At 43.9% G+C, this 12,123-nt stretch overlaps 1 protein-coding gene across 5 annotated transcripts in view; it reads left to right on the top strand.

Annotated features, from left to right (window-relative positions):
- Positions 1–12,123, top strand: part of LOC116945563 (alpha-1,3-mannosyl-glycoprotein 4-beta-N-acetylglucosaminyltransferase C-like) — a 60,293-nt gene that overhangs the window by 32,852 nt on the left and 15,318 nt on the right. For 2 of the 5 annotated variants that reach the window (XM_076069423.1, XM_032959983.2), the window contains exon 2: positions 8,378–8,440. The exons of 2 other annotated variants lie outside the window; for them this stretch is intronic. The gene's annotated coding sequence lies outside the window, so the exon portion shown is untranslated. Of the gene's footprint in view, positions 1–8,377; positions 8,441–11,159; positions 11,280–12,123 lie in introns of all 5 variants that reach the window. One more of the 5 variants, XM_076069424.1, reaches the window with a different exon arrangement.

Below are 12,123 nucleotides of genomic sequence, written 5' to 3'. Positions count from 1 at the left end.
TTTGCTGGAGTGCGACTGCCTCCAACTGCCCAGCAGTTCAAGTTTCATTTTCATTTATTTAGGTATAGCCCTGTGAGCCATGCGGCTCTTGAGTCGGGTGCAACCACAACAAACAAAAAATGAACAGAGAACATCTTAAAGCGACAACGCGTAACAGAAACATCCTGGATAAACCAGCAAATCTTCCAGGAAAAAAAACACCGTATTACAACGCTGTGTGCAAAAATCCCAGTGTGATGCAAGACAAACAATAACAACCATGAGACAATTTAGATTCAAGTTATCAGGCCAACTCCGCACTTCCGCAAGAAAACATGGCTTAACCATATGTTTTAGAAATCACCAAATAAAAGCTATAAAATACAATGTAACAACAGTAATCATAGGAACTTTGATTCAAATTTAACAATAAACGATATACATAACATGTACGAACAAACTTGCAGCCATATCTGTCAGCATGACACTCCCCGTGTATGATGTGTGAGTGAGTCAATGGTAGTGAGTGTACAGTATGATGTGTGAGTCAGCGTATGATAAGTGAGTCAGTGTATGATGTGTGAGTCAGTGGTAGTGTGAGTGAGTGTATGATGTGTGACTGAGTCAGCATGTTATGAGTGAGTGTATGATGAGCGAATCATTGTATGATGAGTGAATGGGTCAGTGGTTGTGTGAGTGTATGATGTGTGAGTAAGTCAGCGTATGATGAGTGAGTCAGTGTATGATGTGTGAGTGAGTCAGTGTAAGATGAGTGAGTGTATCACGGCATCCTCCCCGCCATCGCGGCCTCCTCCACGCCAATATGATGGCTGGAACTGCTTCTCTTTGGTGAGGCGTATAGGCAATTACCCGTCAAACCAGACTTCCTCTGCGGGATAAAGATGCATGTATCGCCGTTGCATGGATGGACGCCAGGGCTCTCCACTTTTGGATGGCCGCAGCCATTCGGCAGTGTCCTTCACGTGCCACCAACTCCACCGCCCAATTCACCAGCCCAATGAAGCAACAAGATAATCAACGCAGCAGAATATACATATTTATTCCCTGAATTTAAAAAAAACAACACTGCAAATTAAAGCAGTCCACGTACAGTTTAATGGCACTTACATACAGAAGGACTCAAACGCATTCGATCGGGCATTCACTGAGTAGACAGAGCGTTGACATAAGTAAAATTTGCAGGCGATAGGTAGATTATTAGATCGCAGGATTGTGTGACAGGTGCTGGTGCCTTGGGGAGCTGTAGTTCAAGCAGTGGATTGACCATGGATGATGGTGGTGATGATGAACTTGCTTCAAGATTTTCTAAGAAGCATTTGTGGGCTCATACTGATGCAATGTACCCTACGGAGGTAATCTCGGCGCTGTTATCTTCTCAAATGTCTAAGCCCACGCAGGCCACCGCATTCTAAAAGTGTGTCGTTTCGATGCAATATTCGGGGGGAAGAAAACTACTTGAAATAATAATAGGGTGTTGGCGAGAGAAAAAAGCCACACGTGATCCTCCACGAAGTGTTGGCAGTGGCACGGTGGCATTGGCAGTTACGGGCCGAATTCAGGAGTGCGTGCATTGCCTGAGCGGAGGGTTGACTTCCCCCTCGTGAATATGGCTCCCTGTTAAAGCGGGGAGCGATGAGATGAATCGGCGGTGATTTTTTTCCTCTCCCCCCCCCATTTGCGGCGAGAGGCTCAGCAGACGATGGAACGCTGGCCCAATTTAAAATCAAAACACACGATGGAACGCTGGCCCAATTTAAAATAAAAACACACGATGGAACGCTGGCCCAATTTAAAATAAAAAAAAACCTCGCGCCCTTTTATTCAACTCCACATCGGCTGTCACTGCAATCGGCGCAGTCGTGGGGGGGTTCGCCCCCCCCCCCCCCCCGCGACGTGAGCACGGTACGTACGGCGCACTTGCGAGTTTCCACGTTTTCTCTGACGGCACGAGCAGCCGACAAGGGCAGTGGGGGAAATGCGACATTCATATCCCAGGTCCCGTTAATAATAATAATGACTTTAAATCGCCTCTTTTTGCATATTTTTGTACATGCACGGTATAATTTTTTTTTATCTTTACAATATTTGAAGCTGTTTTACCCTTTGTACGCAAAGTGAACGACACTTCAGGTGCATGCGTGTGTGTACGTTGAACTTCTTTGAGCAACCACCAGTGCCAGATTATCCTCGTAGCAAAAGTAGCTACACATGTAGTAGCTACGGGCCCCGCACTTTCATGGGCAATGCGCGAAATGCTTTTGAGCTATCAATTCCGGTTCAGTGATTCTGCACTTGCTCTATTACTATAGTACTATACCGCCTTCAACTTTTATGAACGACTGGGTGTTTAAGGTTTGCGATTTGCCGTATTATCTGGCTGTATAGCAAATGAAAACATCCAATTACTTTACTATGTAAATTTTAAAAAATGTGTTTTTTTCATATTTACGTGGTTTTTTTTAATAACATATGCTACAGGCCCCGCACTAGCTTAATCCGGCACTGGCAACAATACGTAGCCAACCGTGCTAATCGGAGGTGAGTTGGCAATGAGAAGGGCTGGCTCACACGTTCACGTGTGAGCCAGCCCTTCTGCTTTTGTCATCGCCCTCCGAGCATTCATTTTCTGTACGACCTCCGCGTAACCTCGCCACGCAAGAACTAAGGGCGCAGTCTCGTTACCGCAGTTCGCCTGGCTGCTGGGAAGATAATTGCCATCGAAAGTTCCATTGCCATGGCCTCTGCATCGGGAGTTGATTTTTTTTTGTTGGTGTCTTTTCGATGCCCAACAAAGCAGGAAACGCAGGCCGTGCGTCAAATCGCTCACACAGACTTAAAGGGTAAGCCAGGTTTGAAGTTTTAATCAACGAACCCAGCATTCTCTTACAGTTACCACCCCGGGACAATGCACAGCCCATTTTTTGTAGTATTAATAGTTGTAACAATTATAATATTTCACATTTGTAAGGCACATTTCACCTATAGCTCCCAATCCACTACCGGATGGGGGGGGGGGGGACTTGCAGGATCACGTGGGTTATTTGGTTAAGGAAGCGATATTGATGTAGGGACGAGTCTTCTTCAGTTTCCATAGCTCTTCTCTTTAGAGATGACGAGGCCGAATGGGATCATTTCCACCTCTGTCTTGCATCAGCTGCGCAGCTTCGTTTGCTTGTGGGGGTAGCATAGAAATACAATACAACTATAGATTATCCTGCTCTGTCCTCTTGTCCATCACCTAGCCTCGAAAGCCTATGGCAATATTCAGGCTCAACCCTGCTTAGCTTCTGAGATACGATAAGATGGGACGCATCCTTGGTAATTTGGTCACAGTTTGTGACAATCAACGGTGGTTACGGGACCTAAATCCCAATGTTCGCATCGCGACTCGCATGCTGCCTTTACCATTTGCTTATGAGCGTTTATGAGAGTTCATGAAGCATATTGATTACATTGTATCTTCATTTACATACTTTTAATTAGACAATTATCCGAGTTAAGTTAAGGGCAGTGTTTGGAAAATTGCCGTTAGTATTTTAGTAATGGAGACCTATAATGTGTTGTTACATTTAAGACCCGTGTTTTAATGAGGATTAACGAAAAGTGTTACGCGACCGTGAAATAATGGAACACCTCACATTTTTAAGTTCATTATGATTAGTAATATTGATCATGATCGTCATCAGCCATGGTCTATCCACTGCTGAATGAAGCCCTCCTCACATCCGTTGTCGTCTCCTCGCGGTGCTGCGATTCCGCGACCCATCTGCCTCTGGCACCTGAACTGATCCTACCTCCGTCATGGTCAATCTCCCTGGGAAATTTCAACCCCTTTGGTTGCCATTCTGTCACCAGCTTCGCCCATCGGCCATCTGGGCCCCCATGGACTATGCCTGGAAGTACATTGACTGCAACATTGGGCACCGGGGTTGCGATGTGTTAACTCCCTCGCCTGGTATATATTTGAAGTAAGCATGTTCTCCCCGTGGTCGTATGGATTTTTTTCCGGGTCCTCCTGTCTTTTACCTCCACATTCAGAAACATGCGTTTAGAGTATTTGGCTGTCCTGGCATATGCTGGATAATAGGCATTTACATTATAGGCATTTACATCATTGTCCTAACGGCTCGTAACTTTTTGGCCACTCCACCACCCCTCCAGTGAAGGTTCTCCAAAATCAGGCTAAATATTGGGATTGTAGTCTGGGGTATGGAGACCGAATTGATTTTTGTTTTCTTTCTCTGCGATACATGTTCTTGTTAAGTGCATTTTTCTCGTGATTTATATATTCTTTTTTTTCTAAGTAGTGGGGTTTTATTTTTATTTTTTTGTACGGAACTGGATAACTAATGTGCAGCGTTGTGGAATGCAATTGCATGAATGATGCAAAACTATTTTAATTATTATTATGCATTTCTACATGATGAGCCACTTTGTTAAGCTATCATTTGTCGCCAAGTCGTTTCTGAAAAAGAGCTACATTAGCTCAGTGGAACTTACCTGGTAAAAAAATAGTATCTCCCTCTCAGTGTACTTCAAAGCTCACGTTATTTAATGTTTTTATTTGACCTCTTCAGCTTGTGCTAAATACACTCATTCAAAAACTGTCTTCTGCAGGCACATCGGCATTTTGCTTTTCATTCTCAATTCAGTTTTCCACAAGGACTCCCTGCTGCTCATGTGCGTGCACTTATTGCTTTATTGGTGTTCGGTTTGTATGATACAGCACGCAAGTTCATGTATGCATATGATAACAATGATAATTCATAGCCCCTTTTTCAATACACTGCTGGATGAAGGCCTTGCCACACCATGTCAGTTATGAGCGTTCTTTGACCATGCTTCACCATGCTGATCAGTGCAGGTTGGTGAAGGTGGCACCGAGGACCGATTAAAAAATCACTTGCCACTGATGGTGGCAGTGGCTGGGAATCAGATTCATGTCACTAGCCTCCCCACTTTATATATGTTCGGATTTTTTTATGACAATGTTATGCAGATGTGTGAATTTTAAGATACTTTAAATCATTTATTAGTTTAACTCATCTTTGTGCTAACCAGAGTGATGTCACCCGATTGATGCCAAACGACAGATAGCACATTGGCGGGAAATGTGTACACACACGTGATCGCTGAAGTGACATCATTCTCCGTGACATTTTATCTTCTGATCTATCCAAAACCTGTTTTTTTTTCTTTTTGGATCGCCCCAAGCACCTCCGATTTGCCCTGAACCTCCGATTAGCGTGGTTGACTACGTAGAGTACGAAAGAAGTTCAACGTAGTACATATATACATAACATTTCATGCCACGGTCCAATTTTTTTTTTATTTTTGTGGATTTTTCAGATGAGAAATGCTCTTAAAAGCTGCCCGTTTGGCACAGCCATGATGAGCGCTGCCCCCTTCTCCTTCGCGGCGTGGGAGGAATCCTCGTCCACCAATACATTTTTGAGGATTAACCAGAACATCAAGGAACATTCCGAATAAACACACTCTGCACACACACACACTGCGTGGCACTCGAAACGCGTAGAGGATGGGCAATGAAAACTCAGTCTTTAACGTTTAATATCCTGAAACTGAACATAGATCACGTTTGGACGCTTTTCAAAAGCAAAGCCATCCCTGAGTTGGCCCCATTAACAAAATGTAAACGTGTAGGTGCATCCTTTTCGTGAATCGTGTCCGTGAAAGCTGCAATGTTCTATTCAAATAGGTCGGCTACCCACTAAACTGCCATTCCCGTAATTCCCAGGCAACACTTGGTTTGCATGAGTTTGTAGTCATTATTTTCTACTCAACCTGTTAATTAGAAACAAATACGGTTATTATCTTTCGGTTACCGTGGGCGAATGGCAGACCTGCGAAGCTCGGAGCTACACGACTTGTGTCATGTAATCAGCAATTCAATTACATACGGGGAATCAGTCATATGCATTATACACATTATAGCCAGTAGCAATGGATAATATTGCACGGCGATATTTTATTTTGAATGTGACGCCGAAATGCACTTATCTAATATGGCTAGAATTTTTCACGCAAATATTTTTTGTTTGTTTTAAATCTTGGTATCTGCTCGTAGTCTTTGGTCATAATCATCGTCAGCCACGGTCAAGCCACTGCTGGATGAAGGCCTCCCCAAGCTTTCACCACGTCTTCACAATCCCGCGATTTAATAATGTGCCTAGTACGTGTACATGAACTGATTTCAGTGCTTGATATCCGCATTTTATATCTTCTCAGGCGCATTTCACTCCACGCATGCGAGTTACAAGATATCAATGAGATTACTGCTGTACCATAATTGTATATTTTCGCTGCTTTAATTTCAAATACGGTTCAACTTCTTAATTTCATCAACAGCTTGCCATTGTGCCTCCCGCAATACAGTTTCCAGAAGCCAGGGTAGGTGGATTGCTTTTTATTGGGTGGGATCACTAGATGAATATCAATGTGACATTCCCACAGATAGACCTGTGTTTTTTTATGAATTAGCAGGTGGTTTGGCCAGTCAAGTAGAGGTAGATGCAATTCATCCTTAATTTCACGTCAGTGTTTTGCATTTAGTATGCCTGCCAAAGTGGAATAATGTGTTTTGACCAATTTTGACGAAATATGTACACGTGATAAGCTGTTTTTTTGTATTCATATGTTTAACTGGATAATCCCTTGAGACGGAACATCTCATTTGCAAGGTAATTCTTACCTATTTTTAAAAATGACATCAATAATCTGATGCATTGGATTAGTACCTCTGAATGAATCCTCTCTCTCTGAACAAATTCAGAGCAATTTTCTTTTGTGCAAAATGCTGCACGGTTAATTTTGCTCCCCAAATATTGCACGATACACTTTTACACTTGTATACTTTATCTATTTACGTATTTATTTAAGCGATTCCCTTACCTTTCCTATACTTTGCACTCCAATCGTGTTTTGTTGTTGTGCTGGACTACTGGGCATCTGTGAAAAATAGCCTCATAGCTCATCGGATTTCTTGAGGATAAACACAGATTCTGATTCTGTGTCCGACTGTCAAACACACGTATGTAGATACACCCGTGCGCAGTTGTACATCAACACCGAATGATTCAACCCGTCAGTATCTGATGTAGTACAAAAATGTGGTACTCACTGCGACTGCGTTCGCCACCCGGTTTAATTAATGAGTCCCACGCACTATTTATCCACGGCGTGAACTACGTCGCCATTCGCGGTATAATTACGCAGCAGTTTCATGAGCCAATTGCAATACATTTCACTCTCAAGACAGTTGCTGATCACAGATTCTGGGTGACCTACAAAGAAGGTAATTAAACAACCGCTCTGGCCGTTTGCCCCAGGAATGTGTGTCACGTTATCCCATTAAATTTTCTCTCCGCTTCAAGGCACAGTGTTTTCGAGTCCCCTGTGCACTTTGTGTGTGCACAGTGATTTAACGTACTGGCAACTCACCGCACGTTTGTCCACTGCACCCGGAATACAACTGCGTTCACTGGGGGGCTGGAGGCAGCATCGAGAGCTGAAACCTACGAATGTAAAATGGTAAAGGTGCAGCGATTGCTTGCAAACTCCACTTGCTGGCAAAAGGGCCTCCGCTAGACAGAGCTCTGGTGCTCTTCACTCATTTTCAGAGGGCGGCCACTTTCGCCGATAAAAAAAAAATCATCGGTGCGAGGGCCGCCGCACCGCCTGCAAGGGGTGTTTTCACATTTGTGGATTGCCGTGGGCCGCACTAAAAACCGACCAGGGGCCGCCAGTGGCCCGCGGGCCTTGCAACGAAGAACACTGCCCTCGGAAGTTCCTCTAAGTGCGGTATTTGCGGCCAGACATTTAGGAAGAGATGGGAGTACCCACACCTTTACCCCTCTGCAAGTGACCCGCCAATTGAACAACTGTCGTGAACCCATTTATACCGCTCGCTGCACAGAGGTGGAGGGGATTAAACGAACATCCGCCGCATCAAATGCCCTGCCGGGAGATGGAATCGAGCCGCCGACCTCTTGATTGCACGTCCAGTCTGTCAACCATTATCTTGCGACGGCATACAAAGCCCTTCTTTAATTGTCGAGCCGGCATGGATGAGTAGGCGTTCTCTGGATTCCCCTCTAGCAGTGTAGCAGTGTGGTATGAGCTGGTTATTTGAGGGCTGCACCTTTATAATAATGCAATAAACAAGGAGAAATGGGTGAATGTGAGCTTTGTAAGGATGTGATCTATTGCTGCAGTTTTAAAGGGGAGTTTTCAATAGACCACAGTAGCATCTTCATATTTGAGGGCAATCTCTGACCGCTACGTGCAAGAACACCTTTCTCTCTGCATTGCATTTTGCAGTGCTATCTTGCATTGTCTCTGTTTCTTTGCTTGGCAGATCCCCTGGTGGCACCACAGAATATCGTTCCAAGGAGCCATCTGCTTCCCGCACCGTATGCTGGTAACCACTCTTAAATTCGTGCATTCAACGCGGTGCAGTAAACGCCACCAATAATCCAGGGATCAATTCGTGTGGGGGCCACTACACCAGGTGACACTAATAGCCGCTTTTTCCACTGGCCACATCCGAGCCGAGCCAGCGCAACGCCCACACGGTGCGAGTAGATTTCCACTGGCCATTGGCCATGCCGAGCTGGAACCAAACCATGATACGCTGGCCTCACTGGATACCTGAATCTGGCTCGCGGGCCAAGCAGGTGTTAAGATGTTAAAACACCAAACTGAAACCTTCTACAAGGAATCATGTCTGCATTCACCACAATACTTGTGGTCAGAATGCAAACAAAAAACATGAGAATAGGTTTTCCCCTTTTTTCTGGCAACAAAACAGGTCTAACACCGTTTTGAGACTAGGCTCAAAAGAAAGCTGTCTCTGGTGTGGACCAATCAGTTTCAAGGACAATGCATATGTTATCAGAGTATGTTTTTTTGTTTGCATTCTGACCACAAGTATTGTGGTTAATGCAGACATGATTCCTTGTAAAAGGTTTTAGTTTGGTGTTTTAACATCTTAACACCTGTTTGATTGCCAGAGAAAAGGGGAAAACCTACTCTCACGGTACTACTATGTGTTTATCTTACTGAAGTATCCATTTGATTTATTAGAACCAGAATAAGCATTCTTTTTTTAAACGGCATAATTCATTAATACGTTAAGCAATTCTACTATTCACGAACAGAGTGTTTACTTGCTTAGTCTCAGCCCGAAAAGATAAATTAAAGGTGACATTTTGACCTAAACTTTTTTGGACAAATAAGCTCGTGATTTCGGAGCATTTTAGGCGATGAAAGGTTAATGGGATTCCGTTCCTGGTGGAGAATTAAAGCAACGAACCTGCAGTTGAGCTTGAAAGTGATCTTACCCATAATACACTGACAATTGAGATGCACGGCAGAGTAAGGTATGCACGCCAGCCAAGTGGAATGTTTTCATGACATTTGTCTTCAGTGATTTCAAGTACATACGAGTATGTCATTTACCAATTTCACAGTGGTAAACGTAATGTTTTCGAGATTTAATTTACGACTGCGGTAAGCGCATACATGTTAAATAATGTAACGTTGAATAAAAAAACAAATCTGATTGTGGCATTGTAATATTTCGCTTTTGGAAATCAAATCGTAGTTCCCGTACGATACCCCGGCGTTATGTTGCTATGTACTGTATGCAAGCAATACAAATATATAATGCATTGTTTTTCCTACCTATGCCGTCATGTTTATTTTATGCAACGGATGAACTCCAAAAAATAGCTCGGATAATACGATGATTTTTCGATAACTTACGGAGAAAATAATTGGATTATAAATAGAAAAAAAAAGTGCCTCTTTAGTGTCACGACTTTTCGATGCCATTATCAAACTGAAAGCAATTAAATCGAATCCAAGGAGCGGCATTGTAAATGTGCACTATAATTAATAAAGCACGCGCTTCGACTTTGGAAAACTCACGACTTCAAACAAAAAAAGGGTATCATAAAATTACATTATCAGGCAGGGACGAAGAGTGAAAATGGGTCTCGGGGAGAGAGGAAAAATTCTTGCTATGTCCTCGCTTTTCTGATGGGGAAGGAGTGTCAGCTACTGTAGGTGGGATAATCGTATTATTCAAACAAATGAACACTGACTGATGTATGCTTACTGTGCTTGGAATTTATGTGACTTGACAGGCTTGGAGGCTCTAAAATTATTTTGCATGACAATGTCGAAACCCCTGAGAGAAGTCATGCAAAGAAGCAGTTCTGGAATAATTGGCGAGAATGGCGCGTGCAGAAGCAGCGTCTGGGTGCTCGCACAGCCACGTCTAGTTACAGAATCTCGCATCGCCCACTGCACGTTACACGTGTCAGTGCATACACATTGGCTTGCGGCAGTTTCATTCAAGTGGGGGGGGGGGGGGGGGGGGCAAACCTCATTGGCGCCACACTGCAATGGGACTTCCTTGCCTGGCAAGCATTTAAGGGAAAGATCCACTATATATGCAGGCTTGCCGTGAATAAGAGTAAAAACCAAGGCACATGGACATACAACAGACGTTGCATTATTTTAAAATGTCAGTGTGGTTATATTTGGGAAGTGTTCGCAGTAGTGTGGGTGTATCGTGTGTGTCTGTGTGTCAAAGAAAATCTAATTTTATTAGGATTATGCTGTCGGCTTGATGATACAAAATAACTATTCATTTGAAACTCTTGCAGAGCGGTTAGAGAAAACTTGATCAAATAATGGACTCCTAACTCTTTTTTCAAGTGACCTTTTTTACACTGGAGGGCACGCTTTCCCATACGTCCTGCGACAGAAATCGTCGTAAGAAAGTCAAGTATGTATATTATTATTCTTACAGCTGAAAATGCACCATATTAAGTTACATATAAAAATTAGATGTTATTGTTGTCCAGGCACGGGTGACCAGGCTGAGACCATTGAGTAACTATTTATTCATAGGTGGCCAAAGCCCACATTCAAAATCAAGATGAACATATCATCATGGCGAAAGCCATTGATATCACCATCCCTTGCCAGTGCTCTCGACCCTCCACCAGATCCCCGCATCTGTTGCACAGTACAAACACAACATCCAAAACATTCCCTTGCAGTAATTCCACCATCTGTTCTTTTGGTCTTCCGCTCGCTCGCTGGACTCGTGTCGATGCCTGTCCCAGGAATTGGCCCTCCCCGATCCCGAACGCACGGTCGTTTGTGCCTCGTCCATATCCAGAACGCCGGATTCAAACCCAAGAACCTCAGCGGTTGCCGGCTTCTAGTGTGCACATCTAAACTCCGTGAGTAGAAGCAGGAATTTGGTTCTGGGGGGGGGGGGGCGGGGGTGGCGGTTATGACACAACGCCTTTCGGAGCCTCGTGCTTGATTTATTTTTGGCTGCGATGAGCTGTGAGAGGAAGGAGCTCGGGGGAGAGGCGATTAATGGGAAATGTTTTGCCCGGCGGCACAAGAGGACCTAGATTCGTGGCACAAATAGTAAACTTCACTTTAATTGTGCAATATAGAAGACATTTAGAATTTACTTCAGCCAAGAATATTTAGTTTTGGACGCGCAGGCATAGTAGGCCTCGAAAACTCACAAATGTTTGGCTTCGCAAGGGTGTTTAGTATTTAAAATTGTTGCATTTCACAATTGTTTTCATGTGTACGCATGTCGCGTGTGTTGATGCAATCACTGTACGTGTAAGCAAACCTCTGCGCACCGTTCCTGCGTGCATCTATGCCGCTTCCTTCAGTCACACCTGTAACGCAGAAACACTCGATGCAATTTACATTTTTTTGCACAACTAATTTGCCGGAAGACAGTAATGGTGTCATTTCTTAAAACAATCACGGCAGAGGCTGAATTATTCCTCCGATTGCAAATGTGCATTTAGTATTAATCCAAATAGTTATTGCGAGCACGCACGCACGCACATGCGCCCACACGGTTCCCAGCGTTGGGAGGAATTTTCTGTATTGGTCTAATAGCCCTCACAAATAACAGACTCTGTCCCATAAGTATGGTGTGCACCACGGCATAAGACAAACTGCCATTATTATTGGTAAGCTGTGAGCCTCCAGAGTGTGATTTCCCTGTTTTAGATGGATTTCAGGTATTCTGGCTTGTCACAGGTGGCCCTA

Source organism: Petromyzon marinus, chromosome 24 (assembly GCF_048934315.1).
Source record: "Petromyzon marinus isolate PM22_M1 ecotype Great Lakes invasive population chromosome 24, UKy_Petmar_22M1.pri1.0, whole genome shotgun sequence".
NCBI lineage: Eukaryota > Metazoa > Chordata > Hyperoartia > Petromyzontiformes > Petromyzontidae > Petromyzon > Petromyzon marinus.
This window is presented reverse-complemented; position numbering and strand designations above follow the sequence as displayed.